The sequence below is a fragment of the Salmo trutta genome, chromosome 24, assembly GCF_901001165.1.
Source record: "Salmo trutta chromosome 24, fSalTru1.1, whole genome shotgun sequence".
Lineage (NCBI taxonomy): Eukaryota > Metazoa > Chordata > Actinopteri > Salmoniformes > Salmonidae > Salmo > Salmo trutta.
Window position 1 is genome coordinate 40,950,302 of NC_042980.1, and position 14,279 is coordinate 40,964,580.

The window sequence follows — 14,279 nt, forward strand, 5'->3', positions numbered from 1 at the left end:
TTCAGACACCCGCCAAGTTCGGGGCAACCTAAACTCAGAATTAGTATTAGAAATATTCTCTTACCTTTGCTGGTCTTCGTCAGAATGCACTCCCAGGACTGCTACTTCCACAAGAAATGTTGTTTTTGTTCAAAATAATCCATATTTCTGTACAAATACCTCGTTTTGTTCGTGCGTACAGATCACTTATCCAAAGGCGTAATGCGCGAGTGCGGAACCAGAGACAAAAAGTCAAAATGTTCCATTACCGTACTTAGAAGCATGCCAAATGCTGTTGAAAATCAATCTTTATGGTATTTTTAATGTAAAATTGCGATAATATTCCAACCGGACAATAGCATATTCATTCAAGAAGAAAAAGAAGGAATGGCGTGCTCGCGTGACCACACATATCCAATCCCTTTGTTGCCAGGCAGTCCACTCAGAAACTGAGCTCCTATTATCTTCCCAGTGACAGGAGAATGCTCAAACCACTTTCTGAAGGCTGTTGACAGCCAATGGAAGCCTTAGGAAGTGCAACGTCCCCCACAGACACTGTAGCTTTGATAGAGAATCAAAAGAAGAACTACAATTCTCAGACTTTCCACTTCCTGCTTGGATTTTTCTCAGGTTTTTGCCTGCCATATGAGTTCTGTTATACTCACAGACACCATTCAAACAGTTTTAGAAACTTCAGAGTGTTTTCTATCCAAATCGATAATAATATGCATATTCTAGTTTCTGGGCCAGAGTAGTAACCTGTTTAAATTGGGTATGTTTTTCATCCGGCCGTGAAAATACTGCCCCCAGCCCAGACAGGTTAAAGTCCCCGGCCACTAGGAGTGCCGCCTTTGGGTGAGCGTTTTCCTGTTTGCTTATGGCGGAATACAGCTCATTAAGTGCGGTTTTAGTGCCAACCTCGCTCTGTTGGGTTATGTAGACAGCTACAAAAAATACAGATGAAAACTCTCTAGGTAGATAGTGTGGTCTACAGCTTGTCATGAGATACTCTACCTCAGGCGAGCAAAACTTTGAGACTTCCTTAGATATCGTGCACCAGCTGTTGTTTACATAAATGCATAGGCCCCCGGTCCCATGTCTTACTCCTGGTGTTGTTTATGACAAGGGAATTTACAGCAGCCAACTGAGGTTTGTGTCTGGGGCGCTCACTCTTACGTACGTGTGTGTGTCTGCGCTGTTGACTTAACACGGGCTTAGCTTCTTTAAAACATGACTTTATTATGCTCTGATATGGAACACTGAAGCTTCCTCCTCTCCTCTCTTTTATAACTCTGCAAATGTCAGTCAAATATCTTTCCAAGGTATGTGAGATGCTCACCTACAGGTCAAACCCACACCCAGGCTGGTGTGTGTCTGTGTGTGTGTGTGTGTGTGTGTGTGTGTGTGTGTGTAGTTTTATGTAAGGCATGTTACGCAAGCAGTAGAGAATGCAGTCTGTCTCTCCACCCCTCCTCTCGTCACACACGTCTGAAATTGACACTATCAATTCTTCCCTCTCTCTATCCATTCCTCCCTCTCTCTATCCATTCCTCCCTCTCTCTATCCATTCTTCCCTCTCTCTATCCATTCCACCCTCTCTCTATCCATTCCTCCCTCTCTCTATCAATTCTTCCCTCTCTCTATCCATTCCTCCCTCTCTCTATCCATTCCTCCCTCTCTCTATCCATTCTTCCCTCTCTCTATCCATTCCTCCCTCTCTCTATCCATTCCTCCCTCTCTCTATCCATTCCTCCCTCTCTCTATCCATTCTTCCCTCTCTCTATCCATTCCTCCCTCTCTCTATCCATTCCTCCCTCTCTCTATCCATTCCTCCCTCTCTCTATCCATTCCTCCCTCTCTCTATCCATTCCTCCCTCTCTATCCATTCCTCCTCTCTATCCATTCCTCCTTCTCTATCCATTCCTCCCTCTCTCTATCCATTCCTCCTTCTCTATCCATTCCTCCCTCTCTCTATCCATTCCTACCTCTCTCTCTATCCATTCCTCCCTCTCTCTATCCATTCATCACTCTGCCCCATTCCTCTCTACCCCTCCTCTTTCTCTCCCCTACGACTTCTCTCTCTCTTTGCTCTCTCTTTACCCCCCATCTATTTCTCCATATCTCTATTCTCTTCCAAGCTGCTGTCACAGATGCAGATAACAGAGGACAGGAGGTCAAGATGAGAAGATGAAAGATACTTCACAGAGTCTGAAGAAACTAACACACAATGTCTGTCAATATGTCAGCAAAACAACGACTACAATACCTTATCAAAGACGACATGTCAACTTTACAATCAACACTTGATTTGAAATACCCAACGTTCATGTGGCTACTCTGTCGTACTCCTCAGCATGCACACAGCTTCCATGGATCTGTCCACACTGCCGTCCACATCGTTGAAATGGTACATCAGCGAACACACAAACACACACACACACAAATAGACGCACACACATGACGCAAGCGTGCGCACACACAGACGGACATGCACACGCACATGACACAAACGCGCACACACACACACACACGACGCAAGCGCTAGCACACACAGACACACGTACACACAGACAGACACACACACACACACACACACAAACGCACATGCGCAGACACATACACAGAGCACAAAGGGTTACACATGTACACACACTTCTCTGCAGGATGGGTGCCCTAGAAGTAGAACAGAATAAATCATTTTGGAATGTTCTCAGAGACTACCTGAGACACGTCACATATAGATCCTCATGTATCTCTATGTACCTAAACACCCCAGAGAGGACTAAACATTATTCTCAGGACAAATACAGACTAGGTGGGGCTTATTCATTGAGAAAAACGGGTTACCACTGTAAGTGGATAACCATGGAAAAAGGGCCACTGCTTAATTGAATTAGCTGCATATTCCTAAGTGACTTTAGATTGGCGGAGAAACGTGTTTGTTTCTCTTTTATATATCTAACGAGGGTGCTTCGTTGTTATAGACGGATGGTCTCTAGACAGACCCAAAGTATTTAGCTTGGAGATAAATGAAATTGAGAATGTGTGTGTATTTTGGTTATTGAGTATATGTGTTTGTTTTTGTTGTGTGCATGTGGGTATAGCGGGGATCTGTTTCTCTTGTCATTTGACAGTGCAAACAAAGAAACACTGATTAAGTATGATAGCGAGGACACCAGAAAAGGGTTAACTTCTAACAGTAACAGTCCATAATATGCACCAGCTGGACAGGGTTTTGGAACTAGACGGGTCACTGTTCACATAAAATGGGCCTGTGAGAAAAAGAGTAATCATGTTTCAATCTGGCAAACATGACAACAGAGCATGTTGAGGAGTAAACACTGAGGGGATTCCTACATTGGACTGCTCTGTGTGTGTGTGTGTGTGTGTGTGTGTGTGTGTGTGTGTGTGTGTGTGTGTGTGTGTGTGTGTGTGTGTGTGTGTGTGTGTGTGTGTGTGTGTGTGTGTGTGTGTGTGTGTGTGTGTGTGTGTAATATCAGAGGGGATTCCCCGTGGGGCGGTCTCCTCTGATCTCTACAGCGTTGAGAAACAATCGGGTATCATTTCATTTCCCTGGGAACCTGCCAGCTCTACTGTGTGTGTTTGTGTGTGTGGGACAAGTCAGCCAGTTGCGTTAAAGCAAAGTTTTTGTAAATACATAATGCCATCTAACCATTATATTACATTACATTTACGTCATTTAGCAGACGCTCTTATCCAGAGCGACTTACAAATTGGTGCATTCACCTTATGATATCCAGTGGAACAACCACTTTACAATAGTACATCTATATCTTTTTTTTTGGGGGGGGGTGTTGTAGGATTGTTCCATCATTGGGGTGCCAGAGCAGCGAACAGTATTGACTGGGCTGAGTGGGAACTGTGCTTCAGCAGAGGTAGGGAGGCGAGCAGGCCAGAGGTGGATGAACGCAGTGCCCTTCTTTGGGTGTAGGGACTGATCAGAGCCTGAAGGTACGGAGGTGCCATTCCACTCACAGCTCCGTAGGCAAGCACCATGGTCTTGTAGCAGATGCGAGCTTCAACTGGAAGCCAGTGGAGTGTGCGGAGGAGCGGGGTGACATGAGAGAACTTGGGAAGGTTGAACACCAGACGGGCTGCGGCATTCTGGATGAGTTGTAGGGGTTTAACTGCACAGGCAGGGAGCCCCGCCAGCAGTGAGTTGCAGTAATCCAGACGGGAGATGACAAGTGCCTGGATTAGGACCTGCGCCGCTTCCTGTGTAAGGCAGGGTCGTACTCTGCGAATGTTGTAGAGCATGAACCTACAGGATCGGGTCACCGCCTTGATGTTAGCGGAGAACGACAGGGTGTTGTCCAGGGTCACTCCAAGGCTCTTAGCACTCTGGGAGAAGGACACAATGGAGTTGTCAACCGTGATGGCGAGATCATGGAACGGGCAGTCCTTCCCCGGGAGGAAGAGGGGATAGGGTCAAGCGGGCAGGTTGTTGGGCGGTCGGCCGTCACAAGTCACAAGATTTCATCTGGAGAGAGAGGGGAGAAAGAGGTCAAAGCATAGGGTAGGGCAATGTGAGCAGGACCAGCGGTGTCGTTTAACTTAACAAACGAGGATCGGATGTCGTCAACCTTCTTTTCAAAATGGTTGACGAAGTCATCCGCAGAGAGGGAGGGGGGGGAGGATGATTCAGGAGGGAGGAGAAGGTGGCAAAGAGCTTCCTAGGGTTAGAGGCAGATGCTTGGAATTTAGAGTGGTAGAAAGTGGCTTTAGCAGCAGAAACAGAGGAAGAAAATGTAGAGATGAGGGAGTGAAAAGATGCCAGGTCTGCAGGGAGGCTAGTTTTCCTCAATTTCCGCTCAGCTGCCCGGAGCCCTGTTCTTTGAGCTCGCAATGAGTCGTCAAGCCACGGAGCAGGAAGGGAGGACCGAGCCGGCCGGGAGGATAGGGGACATAGAGAGTCAAAGGATGCAGAAAGGGAGGAGTGGAGGGTTGAGGATTGAGCAGAGGGAAGAGATGATAGGATGGAAGAGGAGAGAGTAGCAGGAGAGAGAGAGCGAAGGTTGCGACGGCGCAATACCATCTGAGTAGGGCAGAGTGAGTAGTGTTGGAGGAGAGTGAGAGGGAAAAGGATACAAGCTAGTGGTCAGAGACTTGGAGGGGAGTTGCAGTGAGATTAGTAGAAGAACAGCATCTAGTAACGATGAGGTGAAGCATATTGCCTGCCTTGTGAGTAGGGGGGGACGGTGAGAGGGTGAGGTCAAAACAGGAGAGAAGTGGAAAGAAGGAGGCAGAGAGAAATGAGTCAAAGGTAGACGTAGGGAGGTTAAAGTCACCCAGAACTGTGAGGGGTGAGCCATCCTCAGGAAAGGAACTTATCAAGGCGTCAAGCTCATTGATGCACTCTCCAAGGGAACCTGGAGGGCGATAAATTATAAGGATGTTAAGCTTGAATGGGCTAGTGACTGTGACAGCATGGAATTCAAAGGAGGAGATAGACAGATGGGTCAGGGGAGAAAGAGAGAATGTCCACTTGGGAGAGATGAGGATTCCAGTGCCACCACCCCGCTGACCAGATGCTTTCGGGGTATGCGAGAACACGTGGTCAGACGAGGAGAGAGCAGTAGGAGTAGCAGTGTTTTCTGTGGTAATCCATGTTTCCATCAGCACCAAGAAGTCGAGGGACTGGAGGGTAGTATAGGCTGAGATGAACTCTGCCTTGTTGGCCGCAGACCGGCAGTTCCAGAGGCTGCTGGAAACCTGGAACTCCACGTGGGTCGTGCGCGCTGGGACCACCACATTAGAGTGGCAGCGGCCACGTGGTGTGAAGCGTTTGTGTGGCCTGTGCAGAGAGGAGAGAACACGGATAGACAGACACATAGTTGACAGGCTACACTAATGCAAAGGAGATTGGAATGAAAATTAACTAAACAACTGGGGAAGTGAGAGAGCAGGGCCTCCCTCACTAACCATTCACTGAAACACTCAAATATAACTTTTCCAACTTCCACTTTAGAAATTATAATTGATGTAAACTACAGTGGTTCAATGTTTCCATGAATATGCTCAAACTTAGTTTATTCAGCTAGATAACTTGGTACAGTATTATTCTGTGAAACCCACCAGTTATCAGAGTATATTAGCTACTGTATATGCAAAGCTATTTAGCCAACTAGTTATTAGGCTGGCCAGCCTAGCCAATCACCATGATTATGGTTGGCATGCCAGGGCCCAACAACTGGATACCAGCTAGAGCACAACTAACACAACACAACTAAAACATAGCAGCAGATCAAAAGCAAAGAGATAGCAGAGACTTACAGATAGATGGCTGGGGTCCATCCAATGCAGGCTGAGTTGGCTGCCAAAGTGAGGGTGAGTCGGGCGCATCATCGGGCCGAGGGAGAGTCAGTGAGGGATAGATAATAGCTATGTTGTGAGAAAAATCCCAAATAGATAGATTCCTAACATCAATCAGCTAGCACGCTAGCACTAAGCCAATGTATCTGGTGTGAAATGGCTAGCTAGTTAGCGGGGTGCGTGCTAATAGCGTTTCAATCGGTGACGTCACTCGCCAGTCAACAGTCGTCAGAGCTGCCCGCCAGTCAACCATCACCAGAGCTGCCCGCCAGTCAACAGTCGTCAGAGCTGCCCGCCAGTCAACAGTCGTCAGAGCTGCCCGCCAGTCAACAGTCGTCAGAGCTGCCCGCCAGTCAACCATCACCAGAGCTGCCCGCCAGTCAACAGTCGTCAGAGCTGCCCGCCAGTCAACCATCACCAGAGCTGCCCGCCAGTCAACAGTCGTCAGAGCTGCCCGCCAGTCAACAGTCGTCAGAGCTGCCCGCCAGTCAACAGTCGTCAGAGCTGCCCGCCAGTCAACAGTCGTCAGAGCTGCCCGCCAGTCAACCATCACCAGAGCTGCCCGCCAGTCAACAGTCGTCAGAGCTGCCCGCCAGTCAACAGTCGTCAGAGCTGCCCGCCAGTCAACAGTCGTCAGAGCTGCCCGCCAGTCAACAGTCGTCACAGCTGCCCGCCAGTCAACAGTCGCCAGAGAGGTCAGACTGCGCTGAACTGCCGGAGTGGCCAGACTGCGCTGAACTGCCGGAGTGGCCAGACTGCGCTGAACTGCCGGAGTGGCCAGACTGCGCTGAACTGCCGGAGTGGCCAGACTGCGCTGAACTGCCGGAGTGGCCAGACTGCCCTGAACTGCCGGAGTGGCCAGACTGCCCTGAACTGCCGGAGTGGCCAGACTGCCCTGAACTGCCGGAGTGGCCAGACTGCCCTGAACTGCCGGAGTGGCCAGATTGCCCTGAACTGCCGGAGTGGCCAGACTGCCCTGAACTGCCGGAGTGGCCAGACTGCCCTGAACTGCCGGAGTGGCCAGACTGCGCTGAACTGCCGGAGTGGCCAGACTGCGCTGAACTGCCGGAGTGGCCAGACTGCGCTGAACTGCCGGAGTGGCCAGACTGCCCTGAACTGCCGGAGTGGCCAGACTGCCCTGAACTGCCGGAGTGGCCAGACTGCCCTGAGCTGCCGGAGTGGCCAGACTGCCCTGAGCTTCCGGAGTGGCCAGACTGCCCTGAGCTGCCGGAGTGGCCAGACTGCCCTGAGCTGCCGGACTGGCCAGACTGCCCAGACTGTCCCGAGTGGCCAGACTGCCCAGACTGTCCCGAGTTGCCAGACTGTCCCGAGTTGCCAGACTGCCCAGACTGTCCCGAGTTGCCAGACTGCCCAGACTGCCCCGAGTTGCCAGACTGCCCCGAGTTGCCAGACTGCCCCGAGCTGCCAGACTGGCCAGACTGCCCCGAACTGCCAGAGTGGCCCGACTGCCGGGAAAGGCCAGAACCGGAGCCACCTCCTGATATAGGTGGGTTGGGGAGGGGGGGTGTAGCACAGTGCCGTCGTTGACGGCAGCCACCCTCCCTTCCCTCCCTTCCCTCCCTTTAGTAGAGGGGACATTTTGTTTTGTTTGGGGTTGTTGTTTTTGTTTTTTTGTTTTAAAGGTGCTTCCGGGGTTAGCACCTTTAAGGGGGGGGGGGTACTGTCACGTCCTGACCAGTAGAGGGTGTAGTTGGGTCAGGACGTGGCAGAGAGTCTGTGTGTTTTGTGGTTTCATTAATTTTGGCCGTGTGACTTCCAATCAGGCACAGCTGTAGAGGGTTGTGGCTGATTGGGAGTCACACATAAGTGGCCTACTTTGCCTTTTGGGTTTGTGGGGAATTGTTGTGTGCACTGCGTTTGTTTGAGCCTGCCACACTGTTGCTGTTGTGAGTATTGTTTGTTGTTTTGTTTGTTTCAAGTGGATGCTCTACTCCTTTTTTGAACATTAAAAATATGAGTATCCATACTTCCGCTGCGCTTTGGTCCTCTTTCACTGAAGACAATCGTGACACTACCAGAAACAACTACCTACCAGAAACATCTACCTACCAGAAACAACTACCTACCAGAAACAACTACCTACCAGAAACATCTACCTACCAGAAACATCTACCTACCAGAAACATCTACTTACCAGAAACATCTAGTGTGTAAAAGAAACAACTACCTACCAGAAACAACTACCTACCAGAAACAACTACATACCCATGTTGGAAAAGAGAACAGATGAAATGACAACAAAGACTGAATCACACTCCTGAGAGTGTGCCCTCATCTGGACAACCAATCAGAAAGATTGTTAGTGCCAGTGCCCAGTCCTTCATCTTATTTTCACACATATGGAGTGACTTGAGGTCAGTGCCCATGTCACATGGTGGCTGTTGTTATGTGGCTTGTAGAGGTCATTCACCCCAAAACGTTAGTGCAGTCCCATTCTTTACTATTTTACCCCAGGGTGTGCACATGTTCTACCACACTTAGGACTTGCATTCCCAACATGGGAACGGTATTATTGGATATTCCCAGAGATTTAGTTGTTACCTGTAAACTGTCCAGAATAATGTGTAGACTGGACCTGTCTTCTGTGGTTTCTGGAGAGGTAGATAGAAAGAGAGAAATAAGTATATAGATAGGGAGGGGAAAGAGAGGGAGGGAGAGAGAGGGAGAGAGAGGGAGGGGAAAGAGAGGGAGGGAGAGAGAGGGAGAGAGGGGGAGGGAGGGGAGAGGAGGGAGAGAGGGTGGGAGAGGTAGAGAGTGGGAGGGAGGGGATTGAGTGAGTGGACATAGAGAAGTAGAGAGAGAGGTAGAGAGAGGAGAGGGAAGGTAATGAGAGAGGGAGGGGAGAGAGACAAAGAGAGGTAGAGAGAGAAAGAGAGAGAGAGGGAAGAGTAGAGAGAGAGGAGGGAAGGTAGTGAGAGAGGGAGGGGAGAGAGGCAAAGAGAGAGGTAGAGATGGAAGTAGAGAGAAAGAAAGAAAGAAAGAAAGAAAGAAAGAAAGAAGTGGAGGGAGGAGAGAGACAGAGGAGGTGGAGAGAGGTAGAGAGAGGGAGGGGAGAGAGAGGGAGGGGAGAGAGGTAGAGAGAGAGGGAGGGGAGAGAGGTAGAGAGAGGGAGGGGAGAGAGGTATAGAGAGGTAGAGATAGGAGTGGAGAAAGGTAGAGAGAGGGGGAGGGAAGAGAGAGAAGGAGGAGAGAGGGAGGGGAGAGGGAGGGGGTGAGAGGGATGGGAGAGAGGGGGAAGGTGGACAGATAAGTAGGGGAGAGAGGTAGAGGGGCGAGAGGGAGGGGAGAGAGGTGTGAAGGTGGAGAGAGAGGGGGGAGTTTGATAAGACTGGGCTACTGTTGCCATTTTTCAAATTGGTAAAAAACTAGCTAGATCAGAGCCAATGTGTACAGCATTCATCTTAAATGAAAGCTAATGGGTATTGACACCATCATGTTAGTTAGCATGTGCGAGAACTGTGAAAAAGATGAGCTCAGCACACCTGTGGAGCAAAAGACAGGGGCCAGCATAATTTTATAGTGGGAGGTGTGTGTGTGTGTGTGTGTGTGTGTGTGTGTGTGTGTGTGTGTGTTTGTGTGCATCTGCAGATGGGCTGACTGATTCCTGACTGGAGTACTGCTAGCCCCTGATAATCACGCATGCGGACACACACACACACACACACACACAGGTAATTATGGGAGGACAGATATGAGACCACCACTCTCTCCCTGAGGGCCTGCTGGGGGATTGCCTATGAGGTGTTTGAGTTCTCAGTTTAGAACCAGAGCGTGACAAGATGGTGTGTGTGAGGGTTTATGTCTGTGTGTGTGTGTGTGTGTGTTATCAGAATCTGTGTGCCTGGGGGTGGTATTGTGGCTGCGTGTGTATCAGCCATCCCATCAGTCTAGCTCTGTCCTGTCATGTAGCAGTGTTTGAAACACACGAGTCAAATCCCTACCACTGGCAACTTGCACAGTGGGTACAGAGAGGCCTGCTTTATGGGACAGGCGTGCACTTTAAGATACAATCTGCACTCACTGCAAGCATTCAACTTCAATTTGCCCTCACTGCTAGCCTAGCATTCAACTACAATCTGCCCTCATTGCTAGCCTAGCATTCAACTACAATCTGCCCTCATTGCTAGCCTAGCATTCAACTACAATCTGCCCTCACTGCTAGCCTAGCAGTCAACTACAATCTGCCCTTACTGCTAGCCTAGCATTCAACTACAATCTTCCCTCACTGCTAGCCTAGCAATCAACTACAATCTGGCCTCTCATACATACCAGCATTATATCTTCCTTGGGCTAGATGTCATCTTTATATTCAATTATGTAAACTGTTGCTATTTTATAGAAGGATTTGATTGGTTTGATTTGAGGTACACACTCAATATTGTACAACAGTCCCATACTCTCACACGGCATATAACATTATGCAGTCCAGTGGTGATATGGTTTCCCCTACACATTCCTGTGTGACTCTCCAACAGCCACGGCTACTTCCCCCAGAACGTTCCACAGACCAGAGAGAGAGAACGGTTAGCCCCCAGCCACAGCTACTTCCCCCAGAACGTTCCACAGACCAGAGAGAGAGAACGGTTAGCCCCCAGCCACAGCTACTTCCCCCAGAACGTTCCACAGACCAGAGAGAGAGAACGGTTAGCCCCCAGCCACAGCTACTTCCCCCAGAACGTTCCACAGACCAGAGAGAGAGAACGGTTAGCCCCCAGCCACAGCTACTTCACCCAGAACGTTCCACAGACCAGAGAGAGATGAATAAAGATGTCCAGAATACTGAATCATTGTTCACGACAACAACAAGTACCCAGAGTGTGACTGACTACATCAACACGTCTTCTCTCCCCACAGCACCACTAATCACAATCACAACACATCTACTCTCCCCACAACACCACTATTCATAATCACAACACATCTACTCTCCCCACAACACCACTATTCACAATCACAACACATCTACTCTCCCCACAACACCACTATTCATAATCACAACACATCTACTCTCCCCACAACACCACTATTCACAATCACAACACATCTATCAGTAGTGTCTGTCTTTGTGTGTGTGTGTGTGTGTGTGTGTGTGTGTGTGTGTGTGTGTGTGTGTGTGTGTGTGTGTGTGTGTGTGTGTGTGTGTGTGTGTGTGTGTGTGTGTGTGTGTATGTGTGTGTGTCAGTGCGTGCACATGAGTACCAGGTATCAGCAGGTTATTGTGAGGTCTGAAAGATAAGGAGCTGATTGATGCTCAGCCTTTAATTTAAAACAGAACTGAAAAACGGTTCTGTCCTACGTAGATAACTAAGTCAACCTTTGCAGAGGGGAAAACTCTCTCTCTGCCATGTTTCCAGTGCCTTAGGGTGGGTTAGTAGTTACAGCATGCTTATAGCTGTCGCTCACTGTCTGCTTTTATCATAGAAGACAGAATGACTAGAACAACTGAAGTCACGAGTGATGATCTAGTATTGAGGAGTGGTTCTATGGTGACAGCTTTTTGGAACGTGACAATCAGCATGCAACAACTTGGCTTACGCTAAGCCTAGTCTGACACCAGCACAATAGGGAGCATGAGAGATGGAAGCTCAAAGGGGCAAGAGAGAATATGTTTTTTATTTTACCTTTATTTAACTAGGCAAGTCAGTTAAGAACAAATTCTTATTTTCAATGACAGCCTAGGAACAGTGGGTTAACTGCCTTGTTCATAGGCAGAAAGACAGATTGGTACCTTGTCAGCTCAGGGAGTCAAACTTGCAACCTTTCAGTTACTAGTTCAATGCTCTTACCACTAGGCTAGACTGCTGCCCCATGGATTGGTAAAGAATGATAAGGCAAGAAAATATCACAAAATGAAGCTCCTTATGGGAAATCAAGAGACACTTCTTGCTTACTATTATAAAAATGGGAACATCAGCAACCTCATCTTCTACACAAACCATCCCCTGGCATGGCACAGTGCTATATTAGTACACTACCCCTCTGTTAAGAGAGGGGGTGTTAACGAGGGGTGGAAACTCAGGATACTAGACATCTAGGACTCTGAGTGAGTTAATATAAATCTAAGTCTGGAACAGTAATGGTACAGGGCAACCCCAAACAGTTTCTGCTGGACTTTCACCTAATCAAATAATTATCCCAGCAGGAGAAACTCCCCCTTGAGAAAGATACTCCCACCCCGAGCGGGTCAGACCAGAGCTCTTCATTATATAACCCCACAGGCGAGCAACCCCAAGCGGAAAGTCAACCTCTCAGCACAGAGTACTACCCCCTCATTGAAATGAAGGATACATTTACCCAGCTGGAGGTAAGGCAGGTGGAGCTGGAACAGCAGGTGATTACACTCCAGTCAGCACAGACCTAGACAACAGTCCAGCACAGCAACACCCCCTTATTAACCAGTCCCAGAGAGCTGGAGGTGGAGAGAGACATATCTGCACTCTGGACTGTGGTGAGACAACTTCAACAATATAAAAAGCAAGAGCAGGAGAAGAAATGAGCACTAGAGGAGAGGATCAGACTGCTGGAGGAGAAGGTGAGGGGGATGGAGGGAGAGGATCAGACTGCTGGAGGAGAGGATCAGACTGCTGGAGGAGAGGGTGAGGGGGATGGAGGAGAGGATCAGACTGCTGGAGGAGAAGGTGAGGGGGATGGCTTGTGACAGAGAACAACCCACTAGAGAGGTGGCCACCCCCGCAGAGAAGCCTGCAGAACAGCCCACCTCAGCTCCCGACAAAAGTATTGACACCACAGCAGAACAGTCCACCCCAATCCCAGGGGATCTCACCCCCTCTGAGCATCCCCTCTGTCAGCCACCCTGATAGGGAAGTTAGGAACTACACATACAGTCAGTTAGGAAAGCAAAGGCTAGCTTTTTCAAACAGAAATGTGCATCCTGTAGCACAAACTCCAAAAAGTTCTGGGACACTGTAAAGTCCATGGAGAATAAGAGCACCTCCTCCCAGCTGCCCACTGCACTGAGGCTAGGAAACACAGTCACCACCGATAAATCTATGATAATCGAGAATTTCAAGAGGGGGGGGGACAATCTAGACCCAAACTGTTACAGACCTATATCTATCCTACCCTGCCTTTCTAAAGTCTTCGAAAGCCAAGTTAACAAACAGATCACCGACGCAATCTGGTTTCCGAGCTGGTCATGGGTGCACCTCAGCCACGCTCAAGGTCCTAAACGATATCATAACAGCCATCGTTAAAAGACAATACTGTGCAGCCGTCTTCATCAACCTGGCCAAGGCTTTCGACTAAGTCAATCACCGCATTCTTATCGGCAGACTCAACAGCCTTGGTTTCTCAAATGACTGCCTCGCCTGGTTCACCAACTACTTCTCAGACAGAGTTCAGTGTGTGAAATCGGAGGACCTGTTGTCCGGACCTCTGGCAGTCTCTATGGGGATGCCACAGGGTTCAATTCTTGGTCTGACTCTTTTCTCTGTATACATCAATGATGTCGCTCTCACTGCTGGTGATTTTCTGATCCACCTCTACGCAGACGACACCATTCTGTATACTTCTGGCCCTTCTTTGGACACTGTGTTATTAACAAACCTCCAGACGAGCTTCAATGCCATACAACATTCCTTCCGTGGCCTCCAACTGCATCTCCAATCCAAAATGAAATCTAGAATCAGCTTCCTATTTCGCAAAAAAGCATCCTTCACTCATGATGCCAAACATACCCTCGTAAAACTGACTATCTTACCGATCCTTGACTTCGGCGATGTCATTTACAAAATAGCCTCCAACACTCTACTCAGTAAATTAGATGTAGTCTATCACAGTGCCATCTGTTTTGTCACCAAAGCCCCATATACTACCCACCACTGCGACCTATATGCTCTCGTTGGCTGGCCCTCGCTTCATATTCGTCACCAAACCCACTGGCTCCAGGTCATCTATAAGTCTTTGCTAGGTAAAGCCCCGACTTA